Source organism: Stegostoma tigrinum, chromosome 13, assembly GCF_030684315.1.
Source record: "Stegostoma tigrinum isolate sSteTig4 chromosome 13, sSteTig4.hap1, whole genome shotgun sequence".
Lineage (NCBI taxonomy): Eukaryota > Metazoa > Chordata > Chondrichthyes > Orectolobiformes > Stegostomatidae > Stegostoma > Stegostoma tigrinum.
Window position 1 is genome coordinate 19,940,718 of NC_081366.1, and position 27,978 is coordinate 19,968,695.

Consider the following 27,978-nt stretch of genomic DNA (forward strand, 5'->3'; position numbering starts at 1 on the left):
TCTTATCGTCTTTACATTCTCCTAACTCCCTCACCTATTGTCACCTCTCCCACTGGAGCTGTCAAACATCTCGTGCTATGGTCATTGTCTATAGATCTCCAGAAATGTGATCCCACTGGCTGTCCTTCATTGTAAGCAAACATAACGGTTGTCCCATGGAATGTTGTTCCAGCAGGTAAAGCTAGATGTTAGCTTAAGATCTACATGTAGATGTGGTTTCAGTGTCCCAAAGTGCCTGCAAAAATTCAGCCCACATTTTAAACTTGCACATGATGAATGTTAAACATGAAAAAGTACTGAATCTATGAGGAATCTAGAAACGGATTCTTTGGATTCCTAGTATTTAATTTGATTACTTTTTCGGGAATGTGAGCACTCTGACTCACTACTTCCAATCCCTAAAGAGTTGTGAAAAAGAGTAGGAACTTGTTCTTGGAGTTAATTCTGTGCTGGGAGATTCTGTTTTCAGAAACTATGCTGGCAGATTCATATTCTAACATTATGCACCATTAAAACTCAGTAACCTGAGGGGCACTCGGTTCAATATTTCCATGTAATCATTTCATATATATTTTGTACTGTAAGACTGATTCCTGCAATAATTACTAAATCATTTCACCATGGTAACTGCCAACTTGTTATTAAGTAATTGACTAATCATAACGTTATCATGCTCGACTCACTGAGAAAAACCACCAGGAGTTCCGTAAATGTACAATAAAACCCAATGTTAAGACAACTAAATAATGAGTGAAATGGTGTTTTCTGAATCGCTGGGTCTTGATATAATTTTATTGATTTTGTGAGAATTTATTATTGATGTTCAAAAAGGGTTTGAAATCTTACTTGGCCTGAAGAAAAACACACAGTGCTGCTCCACTTGTCCATTGCCAATAAAACTAAAAACAGTGATTAAGTCATTTGTTGAAATATTATTTTGATATGAAAAGGTGAGAAGAGATGAAATGGCTCCTCTCTGTTCAACCTTAGTTGGTTACGACAAAATTTTTAAGTTCTTTTCGCACAAAATTATATCCTGCTTCAATTAAAAATGTAAGCATTGTATAACGGAAGCCACAAGCAAAAAGAAGGCAATGAACAAGACTTTTTTGAATTGAAGCAAGAGCCACTTTCTTCACTGTTAAACCTGAGTGAAATAAAAATGTGATATCAAGCCCATGACCTTTATGCAGCCACTTGGATTTGCGCGTGTGCGCACACATACACACCTGCTTAACGCACACTCCACACACACACACACACACACACACGCACACACACACACACACACACACACACACACACACACACACACACACTCTTTATAAGCTGTGAAGTACTATTCAACGTAGCGACTGTTTTAATATACGATACTTGGCAACCCACTCATGTGTAGCAAACTCCCACAAACAACAATATCACAATGACTAAGTAATCTTATGTAGTTTTTGTTAAGACAAAATAATCCTTGATATTCATTAATTATCTTTCAAACTTTGCTTGCTTACCCAATTGACACACTTCTTTGTTTCTGCTTCCATGTTAGTCAATGGAACTGGAACCAGAAATGAAGGAGCAACTTGAGGAATAGCAAAGCCAATGCATTACAGACCTAAATAACAGAACAGTTCTTATATTTAAAATTGTGGTTTCAAACAATGGTCTAACTGTCAAGAACACAACACTGCACTGACATTGAGGACTCAATAATATCATGTTATGTCAAAAATGCCTTGAGAAAGAGGACTTATATACAAACATATGAATTAGTAGTAGTGATAGGCCAATCAGTGCTTGTGGTTAGTAAATGTCATTATGCTATTCGATAAAATGATGACTTGTTCTGATTATCTCACATTCCCTTCTGATAATCTTTCACCCCTTGCTTATTAAAAAACAATCTTTAAGAATTCTCCTTGTCTCTGTCTTTAATGGGTGACACCATGTTTTTGAAACAGTAACTCCTCATTCTTATTTCTCCCAAAAGAGGAACATCTTTTCCATATCCACTCTGTCATGATACCTCAGTTTATTACATGTTTCAATCAAGTAGCCATTCACAATTTTAACCAACAGAGGATACAAGCCTACTCTGTTCAATCTTTCCTCATAAGACAAACTGCTAATTTCAGCTGTTCATTGGATAAACATTCTACGAACCTTCAAGCGAGAAATGCAATTGCTTCGCCACTTGCGAAGATCTTTGCATCCTCGCTCTCCACTGGAGTTGTACCTGAGGACTGGAGAGAGGCAAATGTAACTCCTCTCTTCAAGAAAGGAAATAGGGAAATCCCTGGCAATTACAGACCAGTAAGTCTCACGTCTGTCGTCTGCAAGGTGTTAGAAAGGATTCTGAGGGATAGGATTTATGACCATCTGGAAGAGCATGGCTTGATCAAATGCAGTCAACACGGCTTTGTGAGGGGTAGGTCATGCCTCACAAACCTTATCGAGTTCTTTGAGGATGTGACTAGAAAAGTTGATGAGGGTCGAGCTGTGGATGTGGTGTATATGGACTTCAGTAAGGCATTTGATAAGGTTCCCCATGGTAGGCTCATTCAGAAGGTCAGGAGGAATGAGATACAGGGGAACTTAGCTGCCTGGATACAGAATTGGCTGGCCAACAGAAGACAGCGAGTGGTAGTAGAAGGAAAATATTCTGCCTGGAAGTCAGTGGTGAGTGGGGTTCCACAGGGCTCTGTCCTTGGGCCTCTACTGTTTGTAATTTTTATTAATGACTTGGATGAGGGGATTGAAGGATGGGTCAGCAAGTTTGCAGATGACACAAAGGTCGGAGGTGTCGTTGACAGTATAGAGGGCTGTTGTAGGCTGCAGCGGGACATTGACAGGATGCAGAGATGGGCTGAGAGGTGGCAGATGGAGTTCAACCTGGATAAATGCGAGGTGATGCATTTTGGAAGGTCGAATTTGAAAGCTGAGTACAGGATTAAGGATAGGATTCTTGGCAGTGTGGAGGAACAGAGGGATCTTGGTGTGCAGATACATAGATCCCTTAAAATGGCCACCCAAGTGGATAGGGTTGTTAAGAAAGCATATGGTGTTTTGGCTTTCATTAACAAGGGGATTGAGTTTAAGAGTCGTGAGATCTTGTTGCAGCTCTATAAAACTTTGGTTAGACCGCACTTGGAATACTGCGTCCAGTTCTGGGCACCCTATTATAGGAAAGATGTGGATGCTTTGGAGAGGGTTCAGAGGAGGTTTACCAGGATGCTGCCTGGACTGGAGGGCTTATCTTATGAAGAGAGGTTGACTGAGCTCGGTCTCTTTTCATTGGAGAAAAGGAGGAGGAGAGGGGACCTAATTGAGGTATACAAGATAATGAGAGGCATAGATAGAGTTGATAGCCAGAGACTATTTCCCAGGGCAGAAATGGCTTGCACAAGGGGTCATAGTTTTAAGCTGGTTGGTGGAAAGTATAGAGGGGATGTCAGAGGCAGGTTCTTTACACAGAGAGTTGTGAGAGCATGGAATGCGTTGCCAGCAGCAGTTGTGGAAGTAAGGTCATTGGGGTCATTTAAGAGACTGCTGGACATGCATATGGTCACAGAAATTTGAGGGTGCATACATGAGGATCAATGGTCGGCACAACATTGTGGGCTGAAGGGCCTGTTCTGTGCTGTACTGTTCTGTGTTCTATGAACCTCTTCCAGTGTATTTCTACACTTTCCTCATTAAGGAGACCAAACCGTACATAGTTCTTTAGAAGTGGTCTCATTGATGCCCTTTATCACTGAAACATAATCTCCCTACTTTTGTATTCTTTTCTATTCAAAATAACAATAACATTCTATTAGCTTTCCTAACTACTCACCATACCCACATACAAAACTATCATGCATGAGGGCACATGGATCACTCTGTATACCAGAGGTCTGCAATCTCTCATCACTGAAATTATATGCCTCTTTCTGCCAGAATATACAATTTCACATTTTCTTTTAATTCCTTGCCTACTTTATTTGCCAGATCTTTGTCCATTCAGTTCACCCAGTTTCATTTTTGTCTATTTCACTCCATACTTTCTGACCTATATTTATGTCATCAGCAAATTTAGCAACCAACTCCAGTACATTAATTCAAATTATCTGCATAAATTGTTAAATATTGAAGTCCCAGCACTGATCCTTGTGGTACACAACACATTACATCTTGACAACCAGAAAAGACCCATTTATACCAAAGTGTGGAGCTGGATGAACACAGCAGGCCAAGCAGCATCTTAAGAGATGCTGCTTGGCCTGCTGAGTTCATCCAGCTCCTCACTTTTTGTTATCTCGGATTGTCCAGCATTTGCAGTTTTCATTATCTCTGAAACCAAGACCCGTTTATGCCTGCTCTATGTATTCTGTTGGCTGTCTAATCTTCTATCTACATAAATATGTTATGGTCTACATTATGCACATTTATTATATGCAAAAACATTTGGTGTTGCAGTTCATAAAATACTTTCTGGAAATCTATGTAGAATACATCCAAAAGCTCCCCTTTATCCATATCAGGCATTATTTCCTCAAAGAACCCCAATAATTTGGTTAAAATCAATTTTCCTTTCACAAAACCATATTCATTCTACTTAAGTATCTTGGACTTTTCTAACAACTCTAGAATAATATTTTTAATGATAGTTTCATTTATCCTGTGGGTTAATATCAACCAAACTGGTCTGTAATTGTTTACAATCGACCTCTCCCCTTTTCAAATCAAAAAGTTGCATTCACTATTTTCCAATCTAATGTAAACTTTCTTGAATCTAGGGAATTTTGGAATATTAAAAGTAATGATCAGCTATCTCACTAGTTACTCCTTCCACGGTCTCATAAACCACTTTTCTTCAGTTTGTGATTTTTTTGAATTCTTCATTTCATTTCCTGATTTCAAGCCATTTGCACGATGGTACTTGCACCCATTGTAGTGAAGATTAATGCTAAATAACTGTTCAGTTACTTTCTATCTCCTCATTTTCAATTATTAATTCCCTAGAGTCATTCCCTGGAAGGCCAAAGCTCATTTTGTGTTCATTTTAAATGTCTATAGAAACTTCTCCTTTCTGCTTTTTTGCATTTCTTTGTGGCTACACAGTGTTTTTTCCATCTATTGTTTGGTATTATTGTTTGTGTTTTGTATTATTGTTTACAAACCTCTAACCTACCACTTGTCAAAGTTTGGCACTATCTTTAACATTTCCGTTAACCACAGATTGTGCATCCTCCCATTACAGTTCCATTTTTTCAAATATTTGCCTCAATATTTCATATGAATCCAATTCTTCCGCGCAAGCTTTTTAAGCCACACATCCATTTGCCTATTCTTATTTTCCCGATTGTAACTGAAGTACCAATCCAAAGATAGAAGGAGGATGTTAGTGATTTTCCAACTGTTTCTTTTATCACTGTTGCCCTTTTCCAGTCACTTATGTTAAACATTAAATTGACGCATAAATACCATGTGAACAAAGATTTTCAAAGCAACCACAGTGTCTCAACTTCCACTTGCTTCAGAAGTGTGTAATAGTGTCTCTGAGTAGAAAAGAATCTAAATTAATGAATAATGGCATCACATGTCGACACCAGGAGGGAATGGGAAATCAGCCGCAAGAGGCCAATAAAACATAATAAGATCTTTCTCTCATTTCAGCTAGAGTTGAGAAACAAAGTGAGTTAGGACTTTGGCATGGCTTGAAATTGAGTGAAATATGTGATAGGCATTTTTAATCTGAATATAAAGACCACCAGCAATCAATCAGCAATGTATACTGTGCTCTACTATTGTGTTTGTCCAGCTATAATGTTTCTTGATACAAGGAGAATCCTATGTGTTTGTGACATGAAGTAGTAAAGTTGGTTAACAGTTAAACAGAAATCTGGAATGCTACAGAAATAGTTGCTCCATAGTCCACCAAAGCACATCCAAGAAAACCAAAGAAGCAAAATATTGACGCATTATGTATATTTTAATAACTTTGTTATTTATTTCTCTTGTGCTCAGGAAAATCCAGTTACATTTTTGGAATATGCTCTGAGTCATCCTGTCCTTCTTTGTTACAGGTTAATTGATATACGGTCGGTGATAGAAGGAAGGAAAAAGATTTTGATAATCAAAGACTGAACGTTTTCCATGGTTTTACGCGTGAAGGGATATCCATCTTGCTTTCAGTCCTGAAGGACCAAAACACCCACAGGTAAACTACCTGCTTTAAATTAGCCCAGCGTATGTCACATTGTTGATTAAACATATTGAATGATTTGAAGATTTGGTCATTGTACTGCTTTGCCACAGGCTAATGTTTAATTTTTCAACCTTGACTGGATCATTTTTGCATTTTTGGTGGAAATTCATTTCGTCACTGAGGGTCTAGATTATGTGGTTCAATGTCACTGTAGGATCTGCACTCATTTAATCAAAGGCATGTGTTAGTTCAAGAATGTAAGCAGTCTGGGGATGTTGGGTAAACTACCTTTTGTAGTATCACTCCACTTGGCGGTGAACTATTCAGCAATGAATTCAGAAAACTTAGTCACAATTTTACTCTCATGCTTCATCGTAATGTGGACTCTTGTGGCACAATGGTAGTGCCCCTACCTCTGGGCCAGAAGGCCTGGTTTCAAATCCCACCTGTTTCAGAGGCATGTCAAAACATAGCTGAACAGGTATCACCTGTATTTGTTACTATTAATTACACAAAAATGCTTATTCTTCTGTATTAAAATACGGCTTGAGCAACAAACTGTAAGTTAATGAGTGATTCCCGTAAACAGCATGAATGGAAGAAGGTCCATCTTGTTGATAAATGTGTGGTCAGGCACAGAGATTAAAAGATTGACAGCCAATCTGCATGAGTTACCTCCTGCTGATGAACATTAGCTGTGTGGACTGATAGCATGAGATATCCATGATTTTTATTTTATTTGTATTTTAGTCCCAAAGGAACTAAAACACTTATGGTGTTCAAGCTATGAATACCACCAAACCCAATTTAGTGCCCTTGATCTTGGCAGGATAGAAACTGGCACGAACCAGCAACAAGCTGGAAAACTACTGTTCTTCCATACTGAGCTGCAGAAACTTGGCAAAAACTCTTGAAGGCAAACGAGAGATTTCCTCTGTGATGCAGGATGAAAATATCAAGTTGTTTTGAAGTTTGAGATTTACATGCAATGCACGAGGGAAATATTCCTTCTCTTTTTGGTTTTGCTACAGATCGTGTAATGAATTATCAGATCTGATGACATGAATTGCAACTTAATTTTTCTTGAACAATGAAATCCCCGATTTTGGATCTGTTGATGGAGTGAAATTCACAAAGAAAATGTCAAGTCCGTTTCAAAGTGTGCAGTTGAACATGAGAATAATGCATAATTTATAAATATTGAGAAGATTTTGTAAAATATAATTTCCAGAAAGGTTTTGAAAATTGAATAAAGACCTGACAATTAGGAGTTTTCAACTCAGATATTTTGCAGGTTCAACGCGGAGAATGAAGTTTCAACTCTGCCTTAATTTTGTGAGTTTATCAGAAATAACTGCTGCCCATTGGTGCACTACCTAGATATTCTGCACTACTCAAGATTGTAGCCTCTCTGAGATTTTAATGTGTGTGGAATTAAGAAGTTCTCATTGCGTGATACAATAGTGTAGTGCAAAAAAGGGCCATTAATCCATCTCATTGAGCTCTTGATGGGCCGAATGACCTTACTTCCACTTTTATGTCTGATGGTCTTATGGTCTTCTTCCGTGTCAGCCACTCCATTGAACTCAATCCATGCCTTTGTCTCATTGTTAGGGAAAACAGCTCGCAATGCAATGGAAAGAGCCAAGATAGAATGTAGGGTAGGACGGGTCTGACGAAGGGTCACTGGACCCGAAATGTTAACTTTATTTTTTCCTTCACAAATGCTGCCAGACTTGCCGAGTTTTTCCAGCAACTTTGTTTTCATTATTATTGTTGTATGGAATGTGGGGTGCCCAACACTCCACCTTACGGGCCCATAAGGAAAGATTCTTTGCCTTAGCAGGAGAGGAATGTGACCAATGGACCTGTTTCACATGCAATCCTTTGAGTGTCCGTGTATAAATTGGTCTGCTGTACTTAGACAACATCAGCTGAAAAAGATTTTGACAATCGTGGGATTTTAAATAAACAACTGCTTCAAACAGAAGGGCGAAGCATCCCAAAGGACACTTTTGATCTATTCAGAATTAAGGGAAGAAGATGGAGGTAACAAGTTCTTTTGAGATTCACACGAGCAAATTTCTAGTATGTAGCAGAATAAAAAGTTGGTAAACCTCCCAAAGATGATGACACTGCCATTCAGAAATGGTGATCCTTATATACAGAACCAGCGGTTCTGCCCAATAAGGGGGCAAAATTAATCTAAACCAACAGTGCAAAGCAAGCACATGGAGAAGCAAAACCCCATTGTACCGCTTCTGATTTTCTAATGGTTTGGAAATAATTCTCAAGTTTCTTAACTTCAAAACATGTAAAGTACAGAGTCAGCCTAGGAATCAAGTCTCCAAACTATGATTCTATTAACTTCAATGGAAAAATGATTGAGTGTAGTTAAAAAACCAGCTGCCAGTTCACAATCAGCTGATTTTACAATGATAATCCCAATAAATTTCACCTCCTTAGTGTTGTACCTATAATTTTGAAGTGGGAAGGATCATTTGTGGCATTAGTAAATTGGGAGTAAATGGGATAAGCTGGAATTTAACCTTCTTCCTCCCCATACTAGTATAATAGACTATGTTCTAGATCATGAGCCGATGTGGGTACAGGTTCAGCTACTCAATTTCAAGGAGATTGCTGATACTGTGCAGAAAAAGGTATTTATTCAGCAGTGCAGTTTTCCCATGAATCAGCTACACTTGTCCATGTAAAGTCAATAAACCCCTATGTGCACAGCTATCCTGTGCCAAATCATAGATGCTCAGCAACATTTGGGAAAGAGAGGGGAATGGAAATTCAGAGGCAAGTTGAACCCATGGGTCGGCAATTGTTGACAGGCAGGTGGAGAATTTCTGCTTGAGGACTGAATTACCCATAACTAATTCCACTATTTCCCCTGATAGCTTCTATCTTTTTTGTTCACAGTTGCTCTATTTGGAGTAGTGAGCAATGCAGTAAGGAATTAGCCTGGAATTGTGTTTAAGCTACATGCTTAGGTTTGTCTGTTCCACATCAGTCTTTGTCATGTGTGTAATGTTAGAAAGGTACACTTGGGCCTTGCGCATTTCTTTATTGGCTAATGCTTTGCTACTCTGTCCAAAAGAATAGATTTTGTGCAACCTATTGTTCACAGTAAGTTGGATTTTAGACATTCGACAATCAGTCATGAGAAGAAAGGACCAAACTCAGCTGATTCCTAATGAAAGCTGGCTCACCTGCCAAGAAGGAGAAAACAAATACTATTCTCAGTAATTGCTGTTATCACAGGGTTCACCTTTGCGAGTGACCATTCTCGGATCTGACAAATTGAGAATAATGGATGGCTGGGTGAGAGCTGAAACACATAAATTAATGTGCAAGAATTCCACAGAATTTTATAATGCCTGGATGAAGAAGGTGGCAGTTAGTGTGTGAAGTACTGTAACAGAGCGTTACAAACACATAACACAATAGAATGAGGCACAGAGTTCTCCGCTGCAAGCTGACTGTGGGGTTTAGTTCCTTCGTATGTTATGACCATGTGAAAATGTAAACATACAAATTAGGAACAGGGTTAGCCAGTTAGCCACTTGAGTCTGCTTTACCTTTCAATTTCATGACTAATCTGATTATTCCATACTTCTGCCTGTATTCAATATATTTTACCTCCTTGTTAGGAATCCATCGATTTAGACCTTAAAAATATTCAAAGATTCTGCTTTGGTGAAATAAAATTTCCTCATCTGTGTCTTAAATGGGTGACCCCTTATTTTGAAACAGGAACCCCCTAATTCAAGATTAACCACAGAGGAAATATCTTTCAGTATCAACACGATCAAGGCCCCTCAGGATCTAGTATTTTTTAATCAGGGTACCTCATATTCTTTTAATTACCAGAGGATATTCTTGCAACATTTTCTCACAAGACAGCCCACCAACATCAAGCATTGGTCAAATGAACATTTTTTGAATCCTTACAATACACTCACATACTTCCTTAAATAAGGGGACCGGCACTGTACATAGTCTAGCTGATGTGCTTTCACCAGTGCCCTATTGGCAGGATCTTATTGAGCCCTGAGTATCATGGGCTATGCTAAAATTTGTGTGAGAATTGCATGAGAAGTCCAGCAAAGCCTATCTTGATGTTAGAAGCATCTTGTCGGGTTTATTGCTGAGTGGTGAGGCAAGTTTCTCAATAGATCATGACAGGACAGGCTGTTAATTAAGGGCAATTATCACTTTTAAAATAGCTAATTGATGACACAACTTGGCTCAAAACTATTCACCTTCCCATCTTACTAAATGTGCCAAACAAGCTACACATCTAGAATTCTCAACATGGAAACCAGAAGAGTTTCAGCTTACCATTTCCTCTCAAGGACCTCCATATTAGAGATTGGGCACCAATATCTCAAGCACACTCCATGGGTACTGACAACATGCACTCCAATCCATGGACATTAGCAGGCAACATGTGTTGACCTCTAACAACCCACTACATTTTCAATTCGCTTACAGGAGTCTTCTGCATTTCAATGCTTCACTTAAGGTTGCACAGACAATAATTATTGCAATGCCACAGCAAGAAAACTATGACAGTCAGGCACACGCACCCAGTTTGTTCCTGTGTTGCCATAGTGCTGACTCAGTCTGAAACAATCTGGAGTTATCAATATCACCAGACTCTCAGAACTGCTGTATTGTAGTGCTGCTTAGTACAGGCACAAATGAAGGAAGCTTGTCATGTTGTCAGTAGTCTTCAGTCAAGTGAAGGGAGAAAGACTTTGCTTAAGAAGTCCTGTCACATTAAGTTCAGGATAGCCTCTGATACCACAACCTAAGGATTAATAGAACCTTACTACCAGTGCTTTCATTATCTGAAATAGTTACTTCCTTTAACATTCTATCATGCAACTCATCAATTCTGGAACAATTACTAGCATTTAGCTCCATTAGTTTCCTGAGTACTTTTTCTCTGACGATAGTCAGTATATTTATTTAGCATTCTTAGAATGTCAGTGTCCCCTACCATGACAACTATTGCAATATATTTATTTAATTCCTGAACAATTTCCTGGCTCTGCATTATTACTTTCCTGGCCCGTTTCTCTCAGGGACATATTTTCACTTTGCTCTCTATCTTCAATTTTATGTATCCTTAAAGAAGCTCTTACTGGCATTTTCTACAGTACTTGCTTGTTTAGTCATAATTTATTTTCTCCTTCTTCTTTGATCATCTATTGCTGGCTTTTAAAACTTTCCTGATCCTGTGGTTTACCACTAACCTTTGCCACAATGTATGTTTTCTTTCCTTCAAATTGATGCTATCCTTAGCTCCGTGGATAACTATCATTGACTTATCAATGCAATATTTTGAGAGAGATGTGGAGAAATTGATCACAAAAATTAAGTACATTACATAGGGCTTTCCAATAAGAAGATATTTGCTGAACATTTTTGACATAATTGCATTTACATTGTTCCTTCTATGACTTCAGAATGTGCCAAAGCACTTTATTATCAATGGTATACTTCAAAAGTATAATCACTGTTGTATTGTGGGAACTGAGGTAATTAATTCCCTTACAGCAAGTCCACACAAAGTAAAATGAAATAAATTCCATGTGACCAAAATAGAAATTGCTGGAAAGTCTTAGCAGGTCTGGCAGTATCTGTGGAGAGAATTCAGAGTGAATGTTTTGGATTCAGTCACCCTTCCTCAGAACTATTTTCAGGAATTTCTGTTTTTATTTTTGATTTCCAACATCTGCAGTTCTTTTGGTTTTTATTTAAATTCCACATAATCTGTTTTCTTTCTGGGATATTGGTTGCAAGGTAGATTTATGGCCAGGACGCCAGAAAAATGCCACTGCACCAAATGAACTCACACCATAGGTTGTCTAATGACCACCTGAGAAGGAAGTGTTCGATTAGTACATAGTTTTTTATTAAATATATCCTTTTAACATTTTGTTTCATTTTTTATGCCACTTCTACTGAATATATGCTAAAAATTAACATATCCTGTCAAAAGCATACATATTAGAACTCTGAAATGAACTGATACATTGTGGTAAGACAGTGCTTTTATGCATCTTTTCAAGGTTAACCTTGAATTAGAATGGGGGGATGAAAAGCTGCAAATATTGACTCTCTCACAAGAATGATGTATCACAATACTCACACAATTTTCCAAAGGAAACCAATTCTAATGTTGCAGAAGCCATTTTAGATTCTTCAGCAATGAATATAATGAGGGAAATTTTAATCTACTTCTGATGAAAGGTCATTGATCTGAAACATGAACTGTTTCTTTCTTGAAAGGTTTTGCATGACTGTCTTATATTTTCAGCATTTCTGTCCTGTTGCAATTTAAACCAAACTTGTCTTGTGGGTAATAGATGGGATTGAATGGAATGCCAAACTTACATCCGACCAATATTATTTTCTACTGAATTGAATGTGTAACTGGCATTACACCCATTTCACACCAGTTCTCTGCCAGTTAACAATGCCCCTATTGTGCGCAAGTCAACAATTGTAAAGCCTAATGGGAGCTAGATATGGAGTAATCATCACCAGGCTTCTGGACAATTGCACTTTGAAAAGCTATGTTGCAAACCCATTTATTTAAAAAAAAACAAGGATTTTCTGCAGATAGATTGACACCACTGACATATGATCACACTTAATTTCAGTGGTTCTGTTAAGTATTCAGTTGAGAATCTTGTAAATGCTATTGGGTAAAGGAATTTGCCCGATTTTCTGAATATATTTCACTTTTCTTTGAGTTTTTGAACTGTACCAAGTGCTTGTGAGAAGAAATGAAAATATTTTCTTCAATATTGATAGATAACTTCCAGTCAATAGAGCTATGAGTTCAATTTATTCCAGGTTCATTAATGAAGAGTTTGCACTTTATTTGCCAATGCAGTGTTCTCATTCATCAAATACTGACTATTGAAAAATAAGCATTTTATGAGGACTAAGTTATAGAAGCAATGGTTTAACCTTTGGGAATTGGCGTCAAAACTCATTCAGAATGATGGACTGCAAGTTTCTTTTCTGCTGTCATGGCATCATCTGAAACAAGTTTGTAACAGCCTGAACTCAGTTCTTAGTGGTGCAGAACCATAACACAAAAATGATATGATGTGACACAACCTGGCAGCTTCATTCAAACAGCCTATGACCATTGGTGGTGTGGGGAAGTGTCAGACTTGTGCAATCGCGTGTGCTCTTTCAAGGTTGATATTTATTGGAGCAAAGCAAAGAGAACTTTGCAGTCAACTATGGCTGATTTTGACAGGGAAAAGAATGATATTCTATTCCCCAACACGAGCACCCCTCATCTTAGATAACACCAAAATACACTTTGAGATAGATTTTCTGAAAGCAAATTCGTTTTTATGCTCAACAAAGTGAGAAGATTTAGTGATGTGGAATAAATGTTTCTAATTTGGGCACCCTGTGTCAAAATCAAGCACTTGTGGTCAAACATAAGAAACCTAGAAGCAAAATACATTTTTCTCCACTCTACACTAACAGAATTCTCCAATCATAACCTCAGGAGTGCACTTCCTACTGTACCAATTGAACATTTTTACACCTCATTCCCGAAAGGAATGCCTGAGTTCAAGATTGACCACTTATGTGCTTTGAGCTGAAGCCTCAACACCCATAAGGAATTGGATGGAAGCTGCTTGAGGCTCATTTTGAATATCACCAACACAGCTGCTACAGTGAATATTCAACTTATTTCAAACTCGAGTCTCTGGTTTAAAAGGAAATGCATTAAGTCGTTGCAGATTGTATCCAATAACAGGACTATGGTGACAGTTTAACTGATGCACAAATAACCAAAACCCCACCACAGATATGGCCAAATATAACAATTGCTACAGAAAAATATTCACCCTCTTGAATCATAAGGTTGAATTCGCCAAGTTTTTTTTGATTTGTAAATCCAATAACCTCACTATTGAATACTAATACTTGAGACTTATTTTAATAAAAACATATTTAACCTAAAAGTGCCCCATTGTATCTCTTCCTATCCATTTGACACCATATCTTTAAAATGTTTGAACCATAGAACCGGTACAGTGTGGAAACAGGCCCTTCAACCCAACAAGTCCACACTGACCCACAGAGCATCGAACCCAGATCCATTCACCTACAACCCACCTAACCTGCACATCCCTGAACACAACAGGCAATTTAGCATGGCCAATCCACCTACTCTGCACATCTTTGGACTGTGGGAGGAAACCCACGCAGACGTGGGGAGAATGTGCAAACGCCACACAGACAGTTACCCGCAGCTGGAATCAAACCCGTGTCCCTGGCGCTGTGAGGCGGCAGTGCTATCCAATGAGTTTGAGCACCAGTTGTAATTTTATCAAAAAGTTGGAACTTGAAATAAATGTACTAATTTTCTCATAGTTTTCCAATCATCTCAGTCAGGAGTGCTGTATTGTTTCTCATTTATGCAATAAAACTTTCTTCATTTATAACCACCTGTGCAAACAGCGTCTTCCAATCCCAAAGCCTCAGTTCATCCATTCTCCCTCTTTGGTCACTCGGTAAATCACACTCTCCTATTCTTTCAAATCTTTTGGGAGAATATGGGTATAGTACAGACGTGTACAGAACTCCTACTGATGACACATGGCTTCCACTGCATTTACTTACCAGTGGGATGTCTTCAGGTAAGTAGCTGATGAGTTTGAGCACACAGTTGTTTCTCAGAATTTCCTTACGTATCATAATGGGTTCCATCCTGCACTCAAATTCACCTTTGAAATAATTAGTCAAATGAGCTCCTCTGCCTAGTTGAGAAACCAGCCACGGAATTCTGTGCTACTATTTATCACAAACCTATCTTTTACTGGCTGATACATGCATTGGGATTCCTACAGTTCTATGGTTGAATGATTTTTCTTTGGGTTGTCTTGTTAATAGACCACTACGTTTGCACACTTTATACATACAATTGTACATTTGGACTTTACAAGCTTCAAAATCTCCCCACCCCCCGACCTCATCAAAACCAGCACATCTCATCCCTGCCTCGTTGACCTGTCCATCTTTTCTCCCAACTATCCACCCATCCCTCCTCACTGAACAACCCCCATTCTAACTCCCTACCGACACTCACCTGTACTGGCTTCAACCCCGCCTCCTTTACCTGTCCGTCTTCCCTCCACCTCTCTCCACCTTCTACCATCACCTCCCATACTGTCTATTTATTTCAGCCCCCTTCCCCTCCCCCATTTCTGAAGAAGGGCCCAGACCTGAAACGTCAGCTTCCCAGCTCCTCTGATACTGCCTTGCCTACAATGTTCATCCAGCTCTACACCTTGTTATCTCATTTGTACACTGTGCCAGCTTGACACTGAAATAGGGTGCTTCAAAGCTATCCTGTGGAATAATAGCTCCCCTTATTGGATCATTTCTTGCCATTCACTGTACCAAATCATGAATAGGCCTAACAATGTCTTGAAAATGGTTTGTACTATCCTGGGAGTAGGGATATCTCAAAACTGTGAGCAACAGATGAAGCTAGTTGCTTCTCATTGCAACTGTGCAGTAGCAACATGAGTGGTGCTCACCACTGAATAACTCTGCAGTCAAGCCAAAAAGATATTCTGCCTATCACAGTCAAGTAAAATTGTTTATGAATTTTCGTGCTGGCGTGACAACAGCTATGTAGGTTGTACATCTCAAGGAGTGATGGATCATGTTGAGCATCATATCCCTTCAGCTGTTCCCAACAAGCAAGAAACTGAACCTACCCCACCCACCCAACCAGCCCATGCATTCACAACTCACAACAGTGCTCAGTATTTATGTGATTCTGCATTTGGACAATATTTAATCCATAATCCTGAATGTACCAAAAATTATGCTTTCAACCAATCAAGGATTATAAATCAGGCTTGCAATATGGCATATTTGCATGTACTGGAAGCAATATATATTTCCACATTGTTCTTTATAGTCAGAAAAGATCATGAGCACACATTGAGATAACGCCTGAAGAAGGGTCCCGACCCGAAACGTCAAGCATTCCTGCTCCTCTGATGCCGCTTGGCCTGCTGTGTTCATCGAGCTTCACACCATGTTATCTCAGATTCTCCAGCATCGGCAGTTCCTACTATCTCATATATACACATTGTCTGCGTTCCAATTCAAAAACACAGGTGATCTGGCTAATTTCTCAAGGCAATGTCTTGACCAATTGGGGTCAAAATATCAGTAAAATATCAGACTTAGTTAGTTGATGTTTTCTCCATGGTAACATCTCAACTATCCAGAGTCCACTTTCCAACCAATCAGCACTCACTCTTTCAGTTGGTATAATTACTATTTCCCCTGACTTTGTTTTTGCAAAATCCTGTTTAGTGCAAAATGACAAAATGTCTACTTTTCAATAAACTTAAGGGCTGTACTACCAAACAACTGTTTTGTAAGGTGTCACAGCCAGTCTATTGCACATAATTAGAGCTTATTGGATGAGTGGTGATATATTAGCATTTACAAAAGATTGGTTGAGGGATAGAAAATATGAAGCCTGAATAATTGAGTCATTTTCAGGTTGACAGGCTCTAATTAGTGGCATACACATGGATCAGTGCCTGGACCTCAGCTTTTTACAATCCACATCAACAACTCAGATGAAGGGACTGAATGTGATAATATAAAGTCAGATGAAAAATATTATGTGTGAGGAGGAAATTAAGAGGTACAAGATATGTGTCGAGTCAGTGGGAAAGAACATGACAATAGAATATAATCTGGGAAAGTCTGAGGTTATCCAGTAGGGAGGAGAATAGAAACAAAGTTTTTTTTAAATGATAAGATTTTGGAAAATGTTAGAATTCAAAGTCGTCGTGCCCTTATATATGCATCACACAGAATTAATATGCAAGTACAACAAACAATTGGGCAACAAATGATAGGTACAGATAATCTAAAAAGTTAATTAGAGTGCAAGTTGAAAGGTTGCATTGTACAGTTGGATAGGGCCTTAGTGTGACAACACATGAAGCACTTTGTACAAATTTGTTCTCCCGACTTCATGAAAGATATACCAATCTTTGTATATTCCATGCCTTTTCTTATTTTTATGTTTTATTAAAACCGTGAACTGCAAGTAGAAAATAAGTACTTTTTTGGAGACAAACTTACCAGGAAGGCTGTATAATTTCACAGCAAAGAATTAAATACCTATCGTGACTTCTACTTTCAATGGTTATGTGTCCCTCCAAAGTGCAAATGATCAGGAACCTAGGAGTTGTTTACCAATGAAACTGATCGTTTCTCAGTTCCTGAGCAGATTGGCATGGGAAAAACATTACAGACATGTGGAGAGAAAAAAGACGCAGTTGTGCTGTTGTTCTCTCCAACAGGAACTATTAGTTCTCTGCAGTAAAATAAAATCCTTTCAAACATGAAGAAAGCCAGTTACCTTTCCAGCAGCAGTTGCTGTGACTTTTGAATTGATAAATCAGAGGCATTTTCCAAGTGAATCAGTTACTCTACACTTCATACAAGCCAGAGGAATCTTCTAGAGAAGATATCAAACATTAACTGTGACGACACCCTTCCCCGGCTGCTTTACTGTGATACTGACTACAAGGATACTCTTCCCAGAATGCTTCACCATGACACTGACTGCGATGACACCCTTCCTGGAATGTTTCATCCTAACACCGACTGCAAGGACGCCCTTCCCAGAATGCTTCAACGCGACACCGACAGCGAGGATACTCCTTCCAGACTGCAAGGACACCATTCCCAGGCTGTTTCATCATAACATGGAATGCTTCACTGTGACCCCAACTGTGAGGACACTCTTCCTAGAATGCTTCACTGAGAAGGCATTCTTCCCAGACTGTTTCACATGACACCAGCTGCAAAGACACCCTTCCCAGAATTCTTCACCATGACATCGATTGCAAGGACACTTCACCGTGACATCGATTGCAAGGACACCCTTCCCAGACTGCTTCACATGACACTGACTGCAAGGACACCCTTCCCAGAATATTTCACCATGATATCGACAGTGAAGACACCCTTCCCAGAATGCTTCACTGTGACATCAACAGCGAGGACACTGTTCCCCGACTGTTTGACCATGACACAGACTGCAAGGACACTCTCCCCAGAATGCTTCAACATGATACTGATTATAAGGACATCCTTCACAGACTCAATATTAAAGAGCCGATGGTGAACTGATGATTGACATACCTGGAGACAGTAGAAACATTTTAGAGACTCAGAATTAGAATTTAGCCATTTTGGACTGAGAAGAGGAGAAATTTATTCATTCAGATTGTAGATCTTTGGAATTCTGTACTGTAGAGTACAGTGAAAGTTTAGCTCGAGAGCTTTACAGTCATACAGCACAGAACCAGTGCAACCAATCCATGCCAACCATAAGCCCGAACTAAACTAATCCCAACTGCCTGCACTTGGCCTATACCCCCCCAATCATTTCTTATTCATGTACTTATTTAATTGTCTTTTAAACATTGTAACTGTATCTGCATCCACCACTTCCTTTGGAAGTTGATTCCACATACGAACACTCTCTGTGTAAAAAAATGTCCTCGTGTTTTTTTTTAATTTTTATCCACTCACTTTAAAAATTGCTGTTGAACATGTTCAAAAATTTCAAATCTTGACCACTTAGGAAATTCTGGGACAAAGGGATGCTGTGGGAAGATGGAATTGAGATAATTGATCATCCATAACCCTATTGAATGACTGCTTATATATACAACCCAGGCAGCCACATTTATACTACGATCTGGTGAGGGGCCAATCACATTTTTTAAAAAGGAGATAATGTGTGAAATCCCTACTTCTGACTAACAAATTAAAGCCTCAAGATCCTATGGTTTTGAACCAATAACATTAAATTTTATATACAAAGTTAGAAAATAAAACAATCTCCAATATTTGTATAATTTACTATCCAGAATTAACATGTGATAAATTTGAGAACTGGATGAACTGTGATCCCCTGCGCCAGAGCGTACATCAAATAGCAAATTTGCTCATCTCTGATCCCGTGGATTGCTCAACCTCCTCTCAGACGTTAGTGAACTTGTTAAAAAAAATTATTAAAATCTTTTAAGAAATTCCATTTTCTTATTTTGCATAGTTTTAGTTTTGGATCTGCCATAAAAACCATTTTATCACTGCCATTCTATCTGTTCATGTTTTGGTACTTTACCATCCATTCCAAAGATTATGGCTGGATTCTTAAAACTTCACTCGTGTACCTACTGTAGGCATTACTGTACTACGTGCAGAAAGCTTGCTTCACAAAGCTGATATTGCCCTTCATTTCTTTGACCTCTGATATTTCTCAGTTCACAAAATAAATACAGTTTTTGTGGGGTTTCTTCAACCTCCATCTCAGTTCCACCAACCATTAATTGCTCATGACATCTTCAAAACCCTACACTTTCCAGGGCTTTTCCTAAAGTCTGACTGCAACATTTAGCTGCATCTAATGCCTCCCAAGCTTTTTCTGAATGTCAACTGCTCAGAGCTTCTTTTAGCAGCACCTGTACGGAATGGAGCCTCTTCTTCCTGCTCCGAAGTACCTGCCTCTCTAGCAGCCTGCATGTTGCATGAAACTTCCCCTCTGACTGGCTTTGAACAAGTAACTAATTTTTTTTTTAAATAAAATTTCTATTCAGTAACCCTTGAACTGTTCTAATGATCTATTGAAAACTTCACAACAACTCTCGCCCTTATACCAAAGCAGGAGCAAATCCAGCAATATTAAATATAGAAAACATTGGCGCACCCTGTTCATGTTTGGTAGAATATTCAGATTGCTTGCTTACACAGTACTCATGGATACAAGAAGATGGATTTCATCACAATTTCAGTATTGAATTGCTGAATTGCCACACCTGCTCCCATTTATTATGTTCTTTTGTATTTTAATGATCTAATTTGACTGACAGAGAAACTTGATTTGCTGCAGTTCATCAATTCTGACTCAGTTGAAAACATCCTTTCCACAAAAAAACTTAGACAAGATGCAATTCTGTTCATTAATTTTGACCAGGTGATTGAATATGATGATTGGGTGTGCTGCAATGGGAAATTAAGGATGGTCTGTTTGCATAGTACCAGCACATAGCAATCAATGGTACATTAAAGTTATATCAGAAGGCTTCGCCTTCCTTGACAAAGGTCAGCATATTTCAAAAATGTTAATATGATGATAAAATTGCCAGTAGTTGTGAATGTTTTGAGTTGCAGAGCTTGGTATTAACAGCGATGGTGGAAACTGGAGAATCTGAGATAACAAGGTGTAGAGCTGGATGAACACAGCAGGCCTGACAGCATCAGAGAAGCAGGAACGGCAGCTTTCCTGCTCCTCTGCTGCTGCTTGGCCTGCTGTGTTCATCCAGCTCTACACCTTGTTATCTCTTGGTAATATCAGTATTTTTTTTAGAAATGGAACGTCAGCAAAGGTTGGGAAGTGAAAAAAAGATTTGGCCTGGGCTATTCTCTGAGTTGTCTGTTTTGCTGTGATTACGATCAGTATGTAGATACCCAGTGCTGGGTGACAGTCCCATTCTTAGATTCTCAGTCCTGTAGCACCAGCCAGAGTGGGTATAATGGTGCTGTTGCAGGTGTTATGAATAGAGTTGGGAGCACTATTGTATGAGCAATCCTCAATACAAATCACCATGTTATATAAGGTTGTCTGCACAATTACTTGCGTTTGGATACATTTGCTGCCACCATCCCTTTCACAGACTTGCAGATCCTATTTGGTCTTGTGTGGGAGAATTAAATCACTTGCTAAACTAATGAGAAAAGTCTTTTCCCTTGAACAAAATATGTTGTTTCCTGGTTAGCAACAACGAGTAAAAGTTGCAATGATATGAGAAATATTGTTACAGAGACTATATAAAGGATCTGGATGATAGGTCCTACACATTTGAGATCCTCAGCTATTCTTCCAACAAGCCTGTATAATATTATCGTAGTGTATGTTGCTTAAGACACTCCCCATAGTAACTCTTTCAGATATGTATCCACTTAAACAACAAGCACTACATCCAGTTCTTGGGGAAACTGATATTAGTGAGGAATGGGAAACCTCAACATGGGTATTCTGGTGGTAAGATATCAATCAGCCTAACGGGCACACAGAGGTTTCATGGGACTTCATATTGGTCTCCCAAGGATCCAAAATATTGTCCAGAAAGTTACATTAGATTTGTTTGTGGCCTTATATGTTGGATCCTTTCGTTAACTGACATTCTGTACCCAATAAAGCTACTGAAAATCAGGAAGGAGAGGAGCACTGAAAGCCACATCTGACTTTGCATCCAACTCCTGTATGTTGGCCTCGGTCATTAGATTTCAGTCCAAATTTATTGTTTTTCTCTTCTATTCACTGCCATAATTCACAAGGTCAATAAAGCCATTATGACACTACCATGTGGTTGAAGACAGTATATTCTATTCTACGTTAACTACACGTATTAATCAGATCACTTTATTAAGTAGTAGCCAGGCATGAAACAGATGACTAAAAGTAATGAACTTTGATTAAGTCATAATAAGTGAATTCATATAATGAATAAGTATATTAGAAAGTCCAGATTTTCATTTAATGTCATAATGTATAATGACTACATAAGTTGAAGATCTGGAGGAATTTTAGTATCAGTTAAATGCTGTTTGAATAAAGGTATCTTTCTGGAACACTGTTAAAGCACAGTACACCACTGCCTTGTAGAGCACTGGCTTATGGAATATGGGAGCTGCATAAAATCGGATTAAAATTGGCTGAGAAACCCTCATTCTTCTTGAAAGGCACGTTGCTGTTGCTTTGAACGAAGTGTTATCAACTGGAAGGTGTAATTAAGAACAAATGAAATGTATTTAACAACAGCTAGAATCAAGCTCTAAATCAACTGTAGATGGACTGTTCAGGCTGTTGCAGTACGTTGGTAGTGCCCCACTTCTGAGCCAGGAGGTTAAAATTCCATTTGCTCCAGAGGTGTGTAAGGACATTTCTGAGCAGGTTATTTGAAAAATATTGAGCCTTTCTCTGATATGTTGTGATGGTCATCCAGAAATTACAAGCAGGGGTTTGGTAAAATTGTATTGCTAGCCAATTTTGAAGACCAAAGAGGCAACAAACCATTTTCCATTGCCACAAGTAGCTTGCCTTCAAGACAGAACACTGAGAAGGTGGATTCTGACTTACATTTTGGTAGAGTATGCAGCTGGCTGGAGATATAAAAGTCAGCATCCTAAATTGATTAAGGACACATTTTCCTTAATGAGCTTTGAAAATATTACTATCCTGCTTTGCCTTTGTTGATTAGGTCCTGTCTGAACAAAAGCCACTCACAAATTACTGAAAAATTGCAGTGACTGAAACTAAGTTGTAACAAGTTGATAACAATAATAAGATCAGTTGCACCTACTCCCTCCTCATCCCTACATCTTTCTACCTGTGCATGGGAGCTAGCTTCAATACCTGGGGAAGGCATCAGACCATGACTGATAACAGCCAATGCTCTCTGGGAAGCTGCTGGCACTAAAGTGCTGCCCATCCCCTGATTTACTAGCAACTCTAGGTGAGGTGGGATTTCTAGCTTCTTAGTGCCTTGACCATGTGAGCGGGGGCCTAATGTTGACCAACTAAGATTCTGATTGCATTTAAATTTTGCCAGGCATCCTGGAAAGAAATGTCAAGGGAATCCCAAAGGTTCTCCCACTTGCTACCCCATGCACAAAAACTATTTTCCATTCCTTTTTTGTAGAGAAATGATAAGTGCATTCTTCAAACACTTACACTTTTACTATGAATACTAAACAATAGAAATTGTCAGGTCTTGTATCTGTGTGGGATGTGAATAGATGAGGACATGCAGATGAAAAGATATCGCTGATGTTTAATCAAATGTAAAATGAAGTTGATAACAGATTTCCCCTTCAGCTTGCAAATGATCATAATAATTTTGAGTAGACATATAAACCCCTCCCTCTCATCCATGTGATTAATGCACTGTGTTCTAAATCATCAAACAAAGGATAGTATTAAGCTGGAGAAGGCTCGGATGAAATTGACCAGGATGTTGCTGGGAATGGAGAGTTTGTGTTATAAGGAGAGGCTGGATAGACTGGGATTGCTTTCATTGGAGGTGGGAGGTTGAGAGGTGACCTTACAGAGGCTAATAACAACATAAGCAGTGTAGATAAGGTGAATAGTTAGTGTCTTTTTCGTGTGTTGGAGGATTTCAAGACTAAGGGATTTATTTTTAGGGTGAGAGGAGAAAGATTTAAAACGGTCTTTAAGGGAATTTTCTTTTACACAGAGAGTGGTCCATGTGTGCAATGGGCTACCAGAAGAAGTAGTGGATGCAGGTACAGTTACAACATTTAAAAGACATTTAAATAAGAATATGAATGAGAAATGTTTGGAGGGATATGAGCTAAGCGCAAGCAGATGGAACAAATTTAGTTTGGGATTATGGTTGCCATGGACCGGTTCGATCGAAGGGTCTGTTTCCATGCTGTATGATTCTATGATTCGATGGCTAAAGAAGGCCCCATTCTGTGTCACATTGGATACTGACTCTGCTGGTCAGTTTGATGGAATTGACTTCTCAGTGGTCATGGGTCAAGGAGGACAAAAAACAAAGAAAGCATTTCAGCGTGGATCCCAAACTAGAAATATCAGCTGGTAAGGATAAGATCAGGTTTAGCTGTGTTTTGATAGTTTAAAGGTCACTTCAAGTTTTGGATTATGTAATTTAAACTTTTATTTTAGAAGCACACACAGGATCACAGTATCGTTATGGTGCAGAGAGAGGCCATTTGGCCATATAAAAACCAAAAGAACTCCAGGTGCTGGAAATCAGAAACAAAAACAGAAATTGCTGGAAAAACTCAGCAGGTCTGACAGCATCCAACCAGAAATCAAAGTTAATATTTTGGGTCCAGTGAACTTTGTTCAGAACTGATGGTAGCTAGGGAAAAGTTGGCTTTTATGCAGAAAATAGGGTGAGGGTGGGGATATGGAGTAAACAATAGGTGAAGCTAAAGCCCAAAGAGAGAGGAGAGGAGAACAGTTGGACAGGCAAGGGAGAAGACAACAGTCAGCCTATGAGAATGAGTATCTGCTAATGGGGATTATAAGTGGCTAATATTGAGTTGTGTGTCATGGCAGACCACGTGATAACAAAACCTTGCACGTGGGGATTGTGGGGACAAGCTGCCACAAGCCTCAAAATGTTTGAACTCGATATTGAGTCCAGAAGGCTGTATGGTTCCCAAGTGGAAAATGAGGTACTGTTCTTCCAACCAACACTGAGCTTCACTGGAACCCTTCAGCAAGCCTGAGACAGAGACATTGGCTCGGAAACACAGTGGTGTTTTGAAGTGGCAGGAAACTGGAAGCTCATGGTATTTTTTTTTTGCTGACAGAATGTGGATGTTCCGTGAAGTGAGCACCCAGTCTGCACGTTGTTTCCCCAGTGTACAAGAGATAATATTGTGAGCAGCGAAAGCAGTAAGCTAGATTGTGAGAAGTGCAGGTGAAGTGTTGCTTCACTTGGAAGGTACATTTGGGCCCTGGGATGCTGAGGAGTTTGAAAGTAAATAGGCTGGTATTACACCTTCTGCGATTTCAGGGGGAAGTGCAATTGGTCTGTGGGGAGGTTGTCTGGAGTGAACGAGGAGTGGACCAGGGTAGCCCTGAGAGAATGGTCCTTGCAGAAGGCTGAGAAGGAAGTGGAAGGGAATAAGTGTCTGGTGGTAGCATCCCATTCAAAGTGGTGGAAATAGTAGCTGGTGATCCTGTTTTGGCCCATTGCACCTACATCATGTCATCAAATGAGTGCCACCATCCTGTACCAATCACCCGTTTAAGCCCGTACCCTCGTGCATTATTTTTATCCACATATTCATCCAATGACCTATTGAATACCTCAAATGAACTCACCTCCATCTCACTTCCAGGCAATGTATTCCATACCCTAACTACTTGCCTTTTCACATTTCACCCTTGCACTTTCAGCACATCACTTTCAGTCCTTATTCGTGTTCTTTTTGTGAGTAGGCACAGTTTCTCCCTGTCTGCTCGAACAAGCCCCCCACAATTTTGAAACCTCTATCAGACCTCCTTTTCTCCAAGGAGAACGGTTGTGACTTCTTCAGTCTATTCTGTAAACTGAAGTTCTTCAAACCTTGTTGTTAAGGTCTTGCTGCAAGATCCTCATGGAAAAATTCGACCAACATCCCTCACCATACAAAGTTACCATAATAAATTATAGTCTTAATTCTTGCATCTCACCACAGTGGTTTTGCAATTCACATCCCATTGACAGTTTCAGTACTTGTGTCAAATATCCAAACTAATAAAACTTGCTAGATATTGTTTCATCAACCTGTTCAGAGATATGGAGCATCATTGTTGCTGTCCGCAGAGTGGGGAATCCTTGAGGCCCAGAATACCTAGCAGATACCTTGCAGCCACGCTTGAGACCTAATTGAAAACAGGAGATAAACTCTGTTTAAGTAATTTATTTTTAATCTTTTTGTAACTCAAAATGGTGCTGGATTGTGGTGACAAAACTCTTTTCACTGAAACTTCCGAGAAATATGTGATAATAAAATTATGCATTTATTCGTTCATCTGATGACTCATCTCTAATGGAGGTGGGACTTGAACTTGAGCCTCCAGGCTCAGAGGTTGGACATATCACTGCACCATTAGAGACACCCACCTCCCAAATAAACAGGGCAAGCTTGTTGTGTCAGTGTTCCTTTCATGTTTTCATTAGATCCCAATGCGCGTCTGATCGGAATGAGCCTCATGATGATTTTCATTCTTTATCACGCTGAGTCTGTAGATTAAAGCTGTGAAGGTCATTAAGTTTTACAACTTTCAATCTTATCTAGGTTCTCAGTTCCAATCATACTTAGAAAAAAGTGATCACAGCTACATTTCTTTATTCTAAAGTCATTAGTGTGCATTTAAATATCAGTCTTAGTCAATCGTTTCACTTCAGCAGTGATGGCCTTTGCATTCAAACATATTTGTTGACGTTATTTAGGCTCACATGCAAAGAACCTTTGTTCAGAGTCAAGTACTGAAGGACAACAGGCACCTTTGAAACCAAATTCCAGGAAAACGTTAGAAAATTGAACAGGTGGAGGACAGAGGGAAAATTGTAATCAGTTGCATCAGCTCTAATTGGAATAGTTGCAGCAGCATTTCAGAGTGCTTTCATATTTTTTTAAATTATTTATTGGCAGAAATGGTTGCACACAACTATCTTAGCATGTAAGCTGTAATGTTCCACGGAAAGTTTGTGTTATGACTGTGATGGATTTCACTGAGCAAATTCTGTAAGGTTGGCTCCCCCAGTGGAAAGGCTGTCTCCTTTGACAATATTTAATTATTTGGCATGCAATTACTCATTTTTACATTCATTATTTCCCAAAGCAGTTAGCCTTGATAGACAATTATGTGATTTTTTTTTCTTTTTACATACACATACACAGCTGCAGTGGACATATTATTTCAAATGTTCCCCATCTTATTAAAGACAAAGTGTTGCCATAAAAGACACCAATTGATAGTAGTATAAGAAGAAGGAAGTGGGAACTGATGCATGAAAATCACATCTGTCCCTGAAACTGCAGGAAAAAAATGATTACATGGGGTTGAATCTTGTGATATTTCAGCTAAGTGTTAATCTGGTCAATCTTCACTGAGGGATTGTCTCATTGAGGTCCTAGTGAGATTTCTGATGGGATTGTCCTAAACTTTCATTATTCAACACCTACTATGAGCCTGTGGTGTCCCTCTTGTCTAATGCAAGCCTGATTCTCCCACATGTTGGAGACAGAAGAATTCCCAACTCACCAAACCTCCTGAATGGTTGGAATCCTGATATCTGTGTCATCTTTATAACACCATGGTACATTTGGCACTTCATAGCTGCCCTGCATCGTTCCAGACTTCTTCCCCTGGATATGGCATACAAGGTGAAATTGGTACCCCGCTTTATGGACAGGAGCCTAGATGTCTTATATAAGAAGCCCAATCAGAGCTAGGATGTCTTCTTTCTATAGGTCTGCCAGACAGAATATGACAACAAACCCTGCCAGCCCCGTATAATGTGACCACATCAGTGCAGTCTCAGCAGTCTTTTTGAGACCACCAGCACAAATGTTTCTCTCTCCCTAAAACTGCACAAGCCTCTAGTCAGACCACAGCTGGAAGACTGTAAACAGTTTTGGCCCATTGTCTATGGAAGAATTTACTGGCATAGGAAGTAACCCAAAGAAGGTTCACCAGGCTGATACCAGGTATGGAGAGATTTGTTTACAAGGAGAGATTTAATAGGTATGGCCTGTAGTCGTTCTAGTTGAGAAGGTAACAGACAATCTTTTTGAAACATACAAGATTCTCAGGGGCCTTCACAAGGAAGATGCAGACAGGTTGGTTCCTCATGTGCTTCAGCCTGTGAGTAAAGGACGTAATGTCAGAACAAAGGGTTGGACATTTAAGACAAAGACAAGGAGAAATTTTGTCTTTCAGAAGATAGTGAATCTGTGGAATTCTTTACTGCTGAGGACTGTTAATGCTGCGTTGATAAATACAATCAAGCCACAGATAAAAAGATTTCAAATCAGTCAGTGAATCCAGAATTTTAAGGAAAAGATAGGAATGTGGTGTTGAGGGTTATCAGAGGAGCTATGATTTCATAGATTAGTGGAGAAGTTTT

At 39.2% G+C, this 27,978-nt stretch overlaps 1 protein-coding gene across 1 annotated transcript in view; it reads left to right on the plus strand.

The window, feature by feature from the left end:
• Window positions 1-27,978, plus strand: part of LOC125458215 (teneurin-2-like) — a 2,666,206-nt gene that overhangs the window by 974,291 nt on the left and 1,663,937 nt on the right. Inside the window, exon 9 of the mRNA XM_059650601.1 lies at window positions 6,066-6,199. The gene's annotated coding sequence lies outside the window, so the exon portion shown is untranslated. The remainder of the gene's footprint in view (window positions 1-6,065; window positions 6,200-27,978) is intronic.